This window comes from Aulonocara stuartgranti (genome assembly GCF_965226115.1).
Source record: "Aulonocara stuartgranti genome assembly, chromosome: 3".
In the NCBI taxonomy this organism is placed as follows: Eukaryota; Metazoa; Chordata; class Actinopteri; order Cichliformes; family Cichlidae; genus Aulonocara; species Aulonocara stuartgranti.
The window spans coordinates 10,331,627-10,347,114 of NC_138941.1; positions in this window are offsets into that span (position 1 = coordinate 10,331,627).

The following is a 15,488-nucleotide window of genomic DNA, read 5'->3' on the forward strand; positions in this document are numbered from 1 at the left end:
ACAGCATGTCTGACATGTTTGCGAGGTGCGCCTGCTGCTGGCGGCACAGGGAGGAGAGGGCGGGGCGGCGGGGAGTCTCTGGCTGGCTGGAGCGGCATCTAATAACCAACTCGCAAAACAAAATAAAAACAACAAACAGATATTATGATACAGACTTATAATCTGCACCCATGTTTTTTCTACATTCTATAAAGTGAGCGCGAGAGCCCTCGGTGCGCCTGCGCGCTGCTGAAGTCAAAGTAAACTTTATTGTCATCTCCGCTACAGACAGTCCAGCATATAGAGAGACGAGACGACGAGGCTGCAGTTCCAGCGGTGCAAGTAAACAAACAATAAATATAAGAAGAGTAAGAAAATAAATCTACACTTTAGGACTCGGGGTAAAGGATCAATAACAATTTAATTTATAATTTACAGTTTGATGATTTAAAGTCTCACACAACCCGTCAAAAGGGGCGGGGCCGGCTGCTTCCACGTAGAGCACATTTCATTTATAATGATGTAAATCCAAGCCCATCATGGATTCACGATCTGAATCCTGGGTTGTGTGAAATCCCAGAAATCAACCTTAGACAATAACAAAGGGAACAGAGATGTGGGAACAGGGCAGACACAAACATAGACTGAACACGGGGATATAGGAACTTAGGATACACATAGACGCGAACTAGACAAGGGGATGCAGGTGATAGGGGACACAGAGCAACTAAAGAAGACAGAGACCTAAGCCATAAGACAGAACTCAAAGAAACCAAAAACTAGACAGTATAAATAATATCATAAACTCAAAAACCCTGGGTCGACGACCCAGGCATCCTAACATGTACAGAACCTTGCAGTACAACAGAAACCTAAAAACATTATTTGTAGTTGTTATTCTTAGTTGTTCTGCTGCCTAAATACCACAGGGTCTGATTATGAAGTTATTGAGCTGCACATACTTTACGACCTGCTTAAGTTCGAGGTCACAGCGTCTGTAGAGCAGCTGGAACATAATGAAGTCTACAAGGTTAAAGTTTTCTGTTGGGTCTGTGTTTCCACAAGCCCCGCTAATTCTAGAGACTTATTCATCATGAAGAAAACAAGACAGTCGATCGATCGATTACTTGCGCAAGGGAGGCCTCTCATCTGTTTCCAGCATGACAATGACCCCGATGATGGCCTCCTCTCGCTGCCTTTTATTGACAAACATCAAACAATAGTTTACAAAACACCTCCCCTTGCAACCCCTTTGGTTACAAAGACAAGTCACTGTATGTAAATGTATACCGTATTTTCACGACCATAAGGCGCACTTAAAAGTCTTAGATTTTCTTCAAAAAGTACGGCGCGCCCTATAACGCAGTGCGCCCTGTGTGTTGTAATGAGGACGTAGTAGAGAACACCATGAGAACGCTAAAGAGTGAAGTGTGTGCGTTGACTTTATCGCACATACCTGTATAAAAGAACAGGTATGCAGGACATCGTTGTTTTAACAACCCTGAAAATGGCAAAGAGACACGCTTACGAAGCACAGTTTAAACTGAAGGCCATCAGCTACGCGGAGGAACATGGAAATCGAGCAGCAGCGAGAGAATTTAAGATTAACGAATCGATGGTTCACAAATGGAGGAAGCTAGAAAACAAGCTCCGGCAGGTCAAGAAAACGCAGCTGAGTTTCCACGGACATAAGGCGAGGTGGCCCGAGTTGGAGGAAAGACTCGAGCGGTGGATCATCGAGCAAAGAACGAGCGGGAGAAGCGTTTCGACGGTCACCATTCGGCTAAAAGCAGTTTCACTAGCTGAAGAGATGAACATTGAACATTTCCGAGGAGGCCCGTCTTGGTGCTTTCGTTTTATGAAACGGTGCCATTTTTCCATCCGGACCAGGACTACGGTAGCGCAGCAACTTCCAGCGGATTATAAGGAAAAGCTGGCCATCTTCCGCTCCTACTGCAGCAAACACATCGGCGACAAACACATCCAGCCCAGCCACATCACAAACATGGACGAGGTCCCGCTCACTTTTGACATCCCAGTGAGTCACACTGTGGAGAAGAAGGGGACCAGCACGGTAGCGATATGCACAACGGGGTATGAAAAGTCTTCTTTTACTGTTGTGCTTGGCTGCCATGCTAATGGACAGAAACTGTCGCCTATGGTGATTTTTAAGCGAAAGACTTTGCCTAAAGAGAAGTTTCCAGCAGAAATCATCATTAAGGCAAATGAAAAGGGCTGGATGGATGAGGAAATGATGAAAGACTGGCTGAGGGAGGTGTATGTAAGGAGACCAGGTGGTTTTTTCCACGCATCACCATCGCTCTTAACACTAGGAGTCCCAGGCTTCTACCTTTCTACCTTTAAAACCCGGAGAGCAGCCAAATGGCTTTTAGCTAAGCTTTAGCTTCAGCCAAGTGGAAGCTAAATTGGCTAGTCATTCATATGTAAATTAGGTTGTTACCTGGGAATTCTGGAGGGAGGGGAGTGGGGGTGTGTGAATGAGGGGGTGCTGGAGCTGCTAAAAGCTGTGAACTTGCTTTTGTGTTTCATCTTGATGCATTCTCAATCATCCAGGGAAATAAATCTCCAAAAGTCACCAACTTGGAGTGTTTCAGTTTGCCGTCTTAGGGAGAAATCAACACACATGGGTGTAGGTCCTTTGTTGCTGAGATTTATTGATAAAAACAGTACAAAAAACCAACCATTTGTACACATATTTACAAATAATAATAAAAAGTGAGTGAGTACATTTCAACATTTTCAGCAATCACTCACAATCCTGGCACTGCCATGGTATCTGTAGTCTGCATTTACCACATGTGTATCTGTTGCAGTGAACACATCGCACAGTGGCATGATTGTTCTTGCAATTGTGTTTGACCTGACACGTGGCTCTTTTTCCAGGGCTCGGTGTGGAGGGTTGTGTCCAAAGCAACTGTTCTTTTCTTGCCTTCTTCGCAGCTACATGAGAGTGAGCTAACTCTCTTGCAAGCTCCACCAGGAAGTCCACCCGTCTTTCCTTCATCCCGGAGCATGCTTGATACAGCCCATGTGCATTCAGTGCTGCCATGTCAATCATGTTATAAAACACGGCAACTGGCCAGCGCAGTGTTCCTCTGCGGACAGTGTACTCCCGAACCATCTGGTCCATCACATCCACGCCACACTTTGTTTTGTTGTAAAGGGTGACTGTGTTTGGCTTCCTTTTGGTAGTGTTATCAGTCTGAACCACGCTGTGCATGCTGCTAAGAATATAGACTGTCTTCTTCCGTTTGGCTGCATACGCCGTCAGCGTGGCAGCAGAGGTTAACAACCTAACAACCTAATCGTACCCCTGACACTAAAACACCATGTTTAGTCTCCAAAACGCCTTCAAACTCTTGGCGACGCTCATTTTGTCCACAAGTGGAGTCACGTTCCAGTTTCTGTAAACATGGTGCAAACACACACACGACCCTGAGCTGAAAAGATGGATGGATGTGTAAAATCCATATTGCTGCTGTTCACAGCAGGACTTTGTTTAGCTTCTGTTCCAGTATTCCTGAACTGGCTTCTCCAAACCGGCAGCCTGCTGTTACGATCAGCTGTGGGAAATCTACAAACTCATTACAAAATATCAGAACTAAGACTTTTATTTTGACGGGTGGCGTCTCAGCTTCAGCGTGTTGATGGGCACAGCCACGGTTACCACAGCTGGAGTTGGTGTATGGCGAGCTGTGAGAGGACAGAGATGGATAACGCACATTTAACTCTTTAACAGGAGATACGTTACGACTAACAGACGACTGCTGTCTACATGATGTCTTTGCAGCCCTTATGCTACATGTTACACAACTTTTCTTCATGCCAACAAGACTGAGGTGCCACATAGTCGACACATACAGCTGATTATGATGCATGTTTTACTATTGCTATGTTCACATCATCTGCTTGGCTTTATTACTGAAAGCCTGGAGATCCTCTGACGTGTGCATGGCTGATGTGAAGTATGATTAGTCCTACATGACATCAACAACAGAGGCAATGAAAGCTTTGTTGTTAACAGGTTGTAGGTAAAGTCAAATGTCTACTTCTACACTTGTGTTGGGTAAAGTTCTTCTCACTGCAGCAGATTTATATCTGTGCTTTCACAGGGCGTGATGTGGAGCTCAGCGCTGAGGTGCAGGTCTCCTTGGAGACGGCATCCTGGCTGAAAGTATTATCATGCTTCCAAAACATTTCAGCTTTTATTTTGAAAGAAACAAGACTTGAAAACGAATCCCCTTCTTCCTCTTTGTCTTTGTTCTTCAGAGGAGTGTCACCTGGACAAACTCAGGGCTGTTCTAGAGCCTTTCTTATTATTTGACTCCATAGAAATAAAACTGAATGGAATCAAACAAAAACTCCCAAACAGCTAAAACACTTTGCTTTATTCTCTTTTTTAACAAATACGTTGAAGTCCATCCATAACAACACAGCTGAGATCTCCTTTGTAATCAAGTGTTTACATCCTTTGTACAGATCTGCATACAAAACAATCATTTACGTCCCACAGAAGTCTAGTTACACGTAACTATACAAGAACTGGTGAATGACAGAAACATGAGACACATGATCACAGGTGATAACAAAAAGAGAAAGAATTCATGTGTTAGTGATGTTTTTCAGCCCTGATGGCTCATGTTGGAGAAACAAGCTGAGGTACGTGGAAAGTTCACACACACAAGTGGGCGTGAGCGCACACACAGAGAGAAACACAACTGAAGCATCTGTTTGCTGTTTCTGCTTTCATCATCTCTGCTGCTGTGTCAGGCTGGGGTCTCTCAGTGACGTGGTTGAGGTGAAGTATGACGAGTATCCCTGATTCAGTCCATCGAGACAAAGGGCAAAGAAAGCTGTTGTTAACAAACTCTATGGTGATGTGGCATTTAGCTCTGACTCTACGCTCTGCTGAATCCTTTGAACCTGCTGATCAGTAAAGCTCTACGTGCTGCAGCAGATTGACCTCATCTGTGTTCACAGGTGTGGACCTCAGCGCTGAGGTGCAGGAGACTTTCATTCAGTTCTCCCTGCAAACAGCATCCAGCCTGGAAATACTGTCATCTTTCCCACAAATGGTGCTCTTATCTCAGAGAAGAAGTCTGATGTAAATAACTGCAATCAACAGTGATGTTCTGCACAGATCACTTTTCCATTTTGCTCTCTAGATGAGTCCCAGCTGCCTGACCTTGTGTCCAGGTGATCGTCTCACTGAGGAGCTTTTGTTCTGAAAATCTCACGTCCATCACCTGTTTCCTTTTTACTATCTCTGCTCTTTCTTTATTCACAATGCTCATAATATCACACAATTATATTCATCACCTGCATGTTTTTATCCAGCTGCTGTTAGAACCAAACAAATAAAAAGGATGAAAAGCCTGAAATCCTTTGATTTATTACATTTGAAACAAATATGAGAGCATCCCTAACAGCACAGCTGAGACCTTTGTTTTAATCAAGCCTTTGTATCGACACACTTGTAAAGATTCATATACAAAACATAATAGAATAAATCAATATAAAATACACATAATCACAAAAATGCAGCCATGTTGTGAGTTTGCATCTAAAACATGCATGTTTCCCTTTGTACAGGCAGATTTACAGCAGACAAAGCAACACGCTGATCGACTTTGACCGCTGCAAAAACAAAATACCCACCAAGTCTGAAGTCGATCAGAGGAACTGTTGACAGACTGACAGACAAACAGATGCTTGATTCATTAGTGCGATTAAATGTTCTTCTTTAGCAGCATCACTTCATGTGTTTGTGTTCCAGGAATAAAGGTCTGTTTAAACTGGACGTCTCCTCAGCATCACTCGTGCTGTCGTGGTTTCAAAGCTGTGCAGAAAGAATCTGAGGGATGATACAGAGGTGACCAAAGTTACAAACATCCAGCTGTGCTGCAAATGTTTGCAGAGCTCCAAACTCTTTGGCTTTCTGCAGAGCAAGTATGGAAGAAGCACCTGAGCTAACTTCAGTTTAGACGATATGAGGAAAAATGCTGCTTCCCAAAGTTTCCTACAAGTATCCAGTTTATATTTAGAGAAGCGAAGGCTCTTTATCCTGACAACTACTCCCTGGTGGATCCCTGTCCTGTGACAGCAGCAAAGACTGTGTATCAGTATCATCAAAGCCACTTCAATAACCAGTGTTTAAAGCTCTCTAGCAGATGGACTTCAGTGGCAGCAGCCTCTGTCTGCTGTGTACAGAAGGTTCTCTGATGAAGCACACAGCAGATGCTGCACTACAACAGCAGCAGCAGCTCAGCTTCAGTTTGCTTCGACGCCCTTTTTGACCTGTGAAACAGCAGAAAATGAAACATTTCAACACCCGTTTGTTAGCGTGAGCTATTCTGCTGTTTTTCATCATTTCACAGGTGAAATAAAATCACATTTACTTCCTGTAGGAGTGATCGTGTCCAGCCTGACTGAGACCATGTGCTCCATCCTGCACAGGTAATAAACCTCTGACATGAAGGGCTGTCAAGTAGTTTTAGACAAATGTCCACAGAGTTCAGATAGATAGATAGATAGAAGCCATGTTGATGTATTACCTATATTGGCTGAAAATGTTCATTTGCAGAGAAAAGACACAGGCAGACTGTGCTTACAGGACGTTACATGTTATTATGTGACGTTACTGAAATCATCGTGAACAACAGGAGTGGTGATTCCTGTAACTTTGTGTATATAATTTGGCATTTCTTACTGATGTAGGCTGTTGTAAAGGCTCACCTTCTAGCACATTCACTTCACCAGATGCACCTTGTTTCTTTTCCTCACCTTTGATTGGGTGTGGTGCTTGGCCTTAATTGCACTCACCTGTCACTCGTTATATAAGGACTGCACTCACCTACCTCTCACTTTTTCTTCACTCCCACATGGGGCGGCAGCTGAGAGAGAGCAGTCCATGTGTGTCTTTCTTTCCTTTACCCGTTATACTAGTGATGGCCAAATGAAGCTTTCCGAAGCACTGAAGCTTGTATTGAAAAACGGTTCATTACTCGAAGCTTTTCAACACAGTCCTCTCCGGTGACATCTGGTGGTGAAAACTTTGAAGAGCAGCTTGAATCTGCAAAATAAAACGGACTGCTCAATCATCGCTGCTCACTCAAGAGTGGAGTTCTCTCTGATATTGGGCCACCGTTCCGTTGCTTTGAACATGTAATTGGTTTTGTTTTCTCGATTGGGGGGCTGAAAAAAATGTAATGCGTATCTGCGTAATACATTTTGATCAATAAACTTTCCCTATTTAAACATGCACTATGGTGTGGCCTTTCTTTGCTCATAACTCCTTGATGTTGGTAAATACAATAAGTGAGCAATATATATAATATACATATGATAACGCACAGCACATTATGGAGTATGCCCCTGCTGTGGAGTCCTGCCTCCATCTACTTGTCGTTTAATCACTGGACAGCTGGACAGGTTCATACAAAATATTAGATGAGGCCAATTGTCCTATACATATTTTTGACCTAGGGGTGGGATTGATTGTGAACTGGAAAGGGAAAATGCTTAGGAAGCAGAGTACGGCTGCATCGTCACTGATTTGTAGAATCATTTTGATTCGATACAGGATCCGATTTGATTGGAATCTGGAAAGTTTTGCCTCAGTCAGAAATATTACAATTCTGATCATTTAACAGTATATATCCATAATTTCGTATCTATTAAAAGAAAGCTGACACACGTGAGACTTAATTAGAGATGTAAACAGAGAGTTATGAAACCTGCAGCTGCAGAAGCCAGCGAAAAAAAAAGAGGCAAACACAGCGCGGACCCGACGACACACCAAAATCTGACTCTGACGCGTCGGGTCCGCGCTCTGTGTTCACGTTTGTATGCAGAATCCGTAAACCTGCTCCCAGTTACTGTTTTAGCTGTATGGTGTTTGACGACATGTTGTGAGGTTTAACCTGAGATGCTGGCGTTTCAGGCATAATAACGTTAATTTACAAATCGACACGGGATTTTAATGAATCAATATCACTTTATTCAATTTAGCATGGATTGTAATCAGAAAAGCGATAATCAAAACCCACCCCTAATCAAGAACTTGCAAAGTAAAAACATGATCAATGTAAGGTAGCCCTTTTGTTATTTACATTTAAAAAGAGGATTAGTGTTACTGTGCGCTGGCTGAGTCTGTTTCTTTTCTTAGAAATAGTTTCTCCTGCCCTGGAGAAAATCCACTTGCATGGAACAGAAGAGGCTGTGGAGTGCAGGAACTACACTGCAAGCTGGTAGATATGCAGGTATTCCTGGGTCCTGCAGACTATCACCTAAAAACAATAAACAAAATGATTTTCTAAACTGTAGCAATGTAATGTACGTATAGTGTCAAATACATTTTTGTAGTCTTCATTAGCTTTGATTCACATGGAAGTGTTCCTGAAGTCATATGCTGTAATGATATTTACATTATGAAAACATGATTTTGGACATTTCAGGTTTTTCACTTCGGCAGATAAAATGAATTGAGCAAAATCAACTCAAAATATTTCCACACGCCAGAACGTCCTCTCTTCCTCGCTGGCTCCATATCTGTCAGTGGAATGATCACCTCGTCGCTATCTGTCACCATCAACACACTCCACGAATCCCGTGGATGATTCACTTCCTTATATCCGTTTGAATCAGGTACCGAAGCAGTTACGTGCGTAATGAAGCTTCGGACGTCACTGGTCACGTGACTTTTGCCAAACGAAGCAAGCCTCGACACAGTGCTTCTGAACCAGTGTGTTGTTTTTTTCGACACACGCTCCGGAGCGCCAGCTTCAAGCGGGCCATCACTACGTTATACAATAAAACGACAAAACCTGCAAATGATGACTGCTTATTCTCATTCTAATCCGATGAGCCCATGATGATGACTACTGAAACCCTGAACCTTCCTTCCTCCAAAACATGGTCCTCCGAGCCGGAGTAGCGTTAGCGTCATGGATTCACAGCAGCCATTGACTGAAGATTTGAGACGTTCCGGTCGTGATAGTCGACCTCCTGCCCACCTGCAGCAGTATGACGTTCAGTATCCTGGAAGTAGAAGTGCTCGATGTGATACAGAGAGTCAAACAGAATGCCAGCATAGTGATACAGACACACATGGGCTGCAGGATCCTGATGGGGAGTCAGGAAGTCTACCAGAGACATCGCCTGCTCCTTTACCCACCAATCAAGATGAGGTGATGAGGGAACTCCTGATGACAATGAGGGAGATTAGGCAACTCCTGATACAGTTATCTCCTCCCCATTCTCGCAGTTCCTCCAGATCTTCAATTCACACTGTCTCTGATGAAAGCAAATCCTCTGTTTGCGGTTTACAAGCCATTCCCCAAACACATCAGCAACATGAGCAGTTCCCAGTGATTGATCCAGCAACATGTCAATCACCCTCTCAGCCCCCCCAGTTTAGCCGTCACTCTGGTGCAGTTCTGGCTGCTAGCCCTCCTTTCCCCAATTCAACAATATTAGATGCTGCAGTTCCTTCAAGTGGTTTGCCTAGACCAGTTTTCAGCCTCACATCACAGGCTGCTGGCTACAAGCACATGACCACAGTGACTGGTTTCACTGGTGTCTGTCCCAGTCTGTGGCAGAGACACAGGAAGTCACAGACAGCCTGCACACAGCGTTTCCTCTGGAGTGTGTTTCACACCCTGTTTGTGTTTCTCACTAACATGTTGTAGTTCTTCCTGCACACAGCAGCACTTTGATCATTTCTCCTGCTTTTCTTCCTTTTCTAGCTTTTATACACTGACAGTAACACAAAACTCCAAAGTCATCATTTGAGGAGCTTCTTAAGAGTTTCTGTGAGTTTAGTGAAGTCAGCCTCTCAACAATAAGTGTGTGTGTGTTGATTATCTAATGTTCAGAGAGGACTGCACTGATGTAGCATCCAGGTGAGCAGCTTATGAGCCAACAGGGGAAATTTAGCTGTATTATTGTTGTTTAAATGTAATAATTTATGATTTCATGTTCCAATATTTCACTTTTCCCAACGTTTTGTTATCATTTGGTCTGAAAACCATGACAAACAGCAGTGTTACTGTTGTTAGCATTAGCTGCTATAGAGCACTCAGTCATTGTATTGGTGTTAGTGACATGAACATATCTGAGCTAACTGTGTGTTCCAGATGTGCAGCAAACCCAACTGTCCCTGTGTTTTCCTGCTGTAGACATTATCCCCATGATGCTGACGTCCTCTGGTGGGACGAGCTCACACGTTTATGGATTCAGATGCTAACTGGACCAGACTGGTGTCAACCTTTGTGCTATAGAAGCAAATCAAAGAAGAACCAGTTGAACCTGAGCTGTCTGTAGTGGTGACACCAACACCATGTCACCTGCACATGCTGACCCAGGGTCAGTGTTGAACCTATAAGCTGTGTCCTCACAGTTCAATATGTCCTCACTGCACAGGTCAATGACATCAGAGCTGTAATGTTGTTCCCATCTCACTAAAACTTCTGGCATAAGGTGACTTTTCTGGGTGATTCCTACTCCAGGTCACCAGTTTGAATCCCTCTGTTACTGCTGGGAACGTGCTGCTAAAGTGCCCTTGAGCAAGGCCACGTCCAGCTTATGAAGCCAACCCTGGGCTCTGCTTGCTGGCAGTGACAGAGTAGATGAAACAGCTCAGTGGATGCTAACTCACAGCTAACAGCGCTCTGTCATGGATAAGTGAAATAAAGCTGACTGACCCACAGCTGCACACAAACACCTCCAACACCTACAGGTCAGCAGGTCCACTGCTGTCTCTGATGGGCCCAAACTTTGCTTGTTCAGCGTTTGCTGCTGCTGGCTTTGAAAATCACACCAAACATGGAATCAAATATATCGACTCGGCTTAGACTACAGAGAAGCTCGGCACTGCTCACAAAACTCAACATAAAAGGCTTTTTAAAGACAACAATCACTTTGACAGACACACAAACACGACTGAGTACAGAGGAGCTGCTGGTTTGAAGCCACAGAAATGTTCAAATGTTTAAACACACTGCAGCGTTGCAGCCGTGATGCATTTGTGCTGCTAAGGCCACACACATCAGCTGCCTTACATTTTAGTACCAGTTCATCTCTGACCATGGCAGCACAGTCTTTCCAGTACAGTGATGTTGGTGGGGACAGTGGGGACTGATTGTTCATTGGCTGTAAGCCGGTCACATGGACGTTTAACTGGTGCTTTGGTTGCTCTGTAGTCTGTTGTGCCTGTGAGCTGCTCCTAAAATGAGACAGATTATAATTGTCACCATTCTGTTAATGACTCTTATTATGTGCGCTCTCCTCCACTGTCACACTAAACACATTAAACCTTTATTTTTGTGTAAAGTCAGGATTTATTGGCTCTTCTTAAAAGCGTCATGAAGTGCAAAACTCAGCAAACATTATACAAAAGTAGATTTAGAAGCTGAACTGAAAACATTTAAAGTGACAGTCAGCACAAATCCAGCTGACATCTCCATCCAACCCAAGTCTTCATTTAAAGTCATTATAACTGTGACACACGTTTGTTACAGTATTAATCCTGCCTGATGCTGCAGGGCCAACATCATGAAACAGGCTCAGCATTTATTTCCATTATGAAACTTTATCATTAAAAACAAACCATTGTTCTGCAGTCGTCCCAGGACTGTCGGTCAAACGTTCTCTCCACATGTTTAAGGCTGAGCTCACTTTATCGTCTGCCTGAAGGAGGGAAGCAGATGTTACTAAACATCACAATAAAACATATGAAATGGGTGCACATGAGGAACGTCTGCACTGTTAAAGCCATGCAAACATCTTCACACATGAAGCAGCAACACCTCTCAGTTTAGCAGCAGCTGGTAAAAGCCACAGTGATCCTGGAGCCTCCCTGAAGGACTCGTTCATCAGTAACTGTCAGGAGGACGATTAAACCTGCTGCACATGTCCTGTAGTTACACACTCGGGAGGAAAGACGACGTCCTCGCTCTGCAACATGATCTGTGTTTCATCCAGGACGCTCAAACACAGATTGGTCTCCAAATATTAGACGCACTGGTTCTTCATGCGTTTCTACCTGAGCACTCAGAGTCATTTCTACAACAGGCCTCCTTCACCTGCTGGTGCCTCTGTTTCTGTGTTTGGCTGTTTCCATCAGTGCCTGATGTTTGTGATCTTTGATCTGTTCTGAAGTCTCTCTTTGTAACACAAATGTTGTTTGGCTTCTTTTGCAAACAAGGCAAAAGAACTTTAATGGATTCATTTGCTGATCTTACTGTTCTGATGCAAAGCCGTCCTTTCAACGCTTTAGAAAGAAAACCAAACAATGTTTTTAAAACTTTCCCAAAATGTAAAAGCTATTAAAACCATAAACTTCTGCTCCTTGATCATGTGATTCTTCTTCTAGACTGTCTGTAATTGTTATTGCTGATTGTCAATAAAGTTGTTTTTTATAAGTTATGTTGTAAAGGAAGCTTGTGGCGAGGGAGGAGGGGCGACTAAAAGCAGGTTCATATAGTGGGAAAGTCCTCAGGTCATGTGAGGATATTTACTGATGCGTCAACACTGTCAGATAAAAGAACGGCTGCTGCATTTGTTCTCCCACAAATAAGTTTGGTGATGAGTAAAAGAATTACAGATGATGTGGCAGTTTATACTGGGAGCTGGTAGTGATGTTACTGGCTTGAACTGGGTGGAGGATGCACTAATATGGAGGTATGTGGTTTGCTGGGACTCTAGCAGCGTGCTAGTGAGCACAGGTGATATGTCTTCAGACTCTAGGCAACATATTGTTTTTGATATACTTCATTTACTGTATAGAATCAAACACAGAGGGATAGAAGTGGATTTCTTATGGCTCCCTGTGAATATCGGTGTTGATGCAATGAACAGGACGATAAGTTTAAAAAGGTGCAGCAAGAAGAAGTCGTGCAGGTTTGACTATAAAATACAGTGAAAGTGAGGTGAAGAGTATAATGAAGGTAAAGATGAAGGACGAGTGGCAGGCACACTGGGACAGAGACGGGAAAGGCAGATATTATTATACAGAAAACAGTCGTGTAGAAGAAGCTGCAGCAGAGACCAGGATGGAATCTGGAGAGTCAGAGTTGGTCACACAGGCTTGAATAGCACACTTAAAAAGGTAAACATGACACAGGAAGTGTGACTTCTGTGGACCAGAGGAGACGTTTGACGGGTTGTTAGCGTCGTCAGGATGCTGGATGGAAACGCTGTGCCTGATAGGATGATTACAGGCTGGACTTTGTCTTCCTGTTACAGATGGATCCAGGCCCTGGATGACTGCTGGACACACATGACCCACACTAGGCTGCCTTCATCCATCCTTTCCTCCTTCACTGAGACTCAGAGTCAGCATGTATGTATTTATCAGTGATTTGAATCCTTTCATTACAGAGTGAAGTTAAAGTAGACGTGTGAACACACTAATAAACACAAAGGGACACAACTACTACTCCATGATGGAAAGCTGAAGTATTACACAGCTTTATGAACCTCCTGTTATCCTGGTAGACGAGTACAGCAATAAATCTTTTACTTGAACATCTTCTGGCTCCAATAAGCTTTGAAATGTGACCATGAAGTTAGAGACACACTGACTGAAACCCACAGCTGTGACTGTGGATCACATCCACACACAGTGTAGCTGCTGTCTCTGTGTGAGCCTTTGCACTGCTGCTCGCAGCACCGTTATATCACTCAGCGCTCGCTGCTGTTATTGAATCCACTTTTTACTGTCCGTGCAATCAAGCTCCTCTGCAGAGCTAGAAAATATCTTAGAACCAGTTTATGTGTTAGGGGATCCTTTGCAGCTGTGACTGTTGCCTCTGTTTTTGTCCTTTGGTTCCTGGGAGCCTTTTACATTTCCATCAGCAACAAATATCTGAACAGGCTTTATTGTAGGAAATACAGGATTAAATAGTTGTCATTATTTATTAGATGTTGTTAAAGATGATCAGATGCTTGTTTAGTTTAATGCTGTGGCTTCAGTCAGCATCACTGTGCTGTATAGTTTTATTTTTCTGATCCTTCTGTTAAAGTTGCTGAATAAAAGCTGGTTGGTCTGCACCTCACCTCTGCCTCGAGCCTCCTTCTTTAAAGCAGCAGAGGCTCTTCATTCAGGTATCACAGCTCGAGTTGTTCTGCAGGAGACCCAGAGTACTGTCCTTGGTCCATAATGACATTAATCCTCAAAAATAGTTCTGGCATAATAATTGTGCACACAGTGTAAAACTGAAGAAGCTTCTCAGATGAAATGTCTTCAAGAAACTTAAAAAAGTCCAGACACTTTTGTTTCTGAGCTTCTTAATTCAATTCAATTTTATTTATATAAATCACAACAGCAGTCGCCTCAAGGCGCTTTATATTGTACAGTAGATCGCACAATTATAGATACAGAGAAAAACCCAACAATCATATGACCCCCTATGAGCAGCACTTTGGCGACAGTGGGAAGGAAAAACTCCCTTTTAACAGGAAGAAACCTCCAGCAGAACCAGGCTCAGGGAGGGGCGGGGCCATCTGCTGTGATTGGTTTGGGTGAGAGAAGGAAGACAGGATAAAGACATGCTGTGGAAGAGAGACAGATGAACCGCTGAGTGTTGTCCCGTCGAGGTGGCTCTTCTATGTTGTGCATTTATGGCACCAAACCACAAATGCAAAGGAAGAAAGGGTCGAGGCTGATTGGTGTATGTGCCCATGAGTATGAGTGTACACGGGTGTTTCTCTGTGTTAGTGACAGTCTGACAGAAGGCTGCATCCCTCAGCCTCATGTGGGCTGTGTAGCCCCTTTACAACTGCAGTGAGAGCTCAGACCTGTTTCTGGTGGGTGGTGGACTCCTCCAGGGCTTCCCCTGATTCCCCTTCTGCCACAGAAGACTGTGGCCTCAGAAACTCATATCTGCTTTTTGCAAATGAAGCGAACCTGTTGGCTTCATCAGCAGGGGCGGATCTAGAAGGGTGGCATGGGGTGGCAAGTGCCACCCTAAAATGATCCCTTGCCACCCCAAGTGCCACCCCAGTTTTGCATATGACAGTGTTGTTTATTAAAATAAGTTTAACAGTTTGAGCGTAGTTACAGTCAGCAGTGAATATAAATGCTAGAACTGGATATATTCCATAGTGTCCCCCCCTCCACATTAACAAATGGTTCAGCCCATAGCAGGACGGCTTTCTTCTTGTTTTCAGTAGCAAGTGATGCTTATGATTGTGCCAGAGCACATTTTGAACAACACCATGGGAATTTCTGATTTTACACAGGTGGGTGGATGTTACACTGTGGAAATGGAGGAAGGTGAGTGCTATTTTAAATGGTTGTAGAAAATGAAAAAACAGCAGGTGTATTGGCTGCATTTTTAGATAAATAGTTGTATCTGTTTACAAAATGTACAATTTATATTTGCATTTCAAGTTATAAACATTTACCCAACACGTCTGTGGTTTTTTTACAGTAAAAAATACTGCTAGGATTTTAGGTTCTTTGTGTGATTTCAGATCAGTAATAG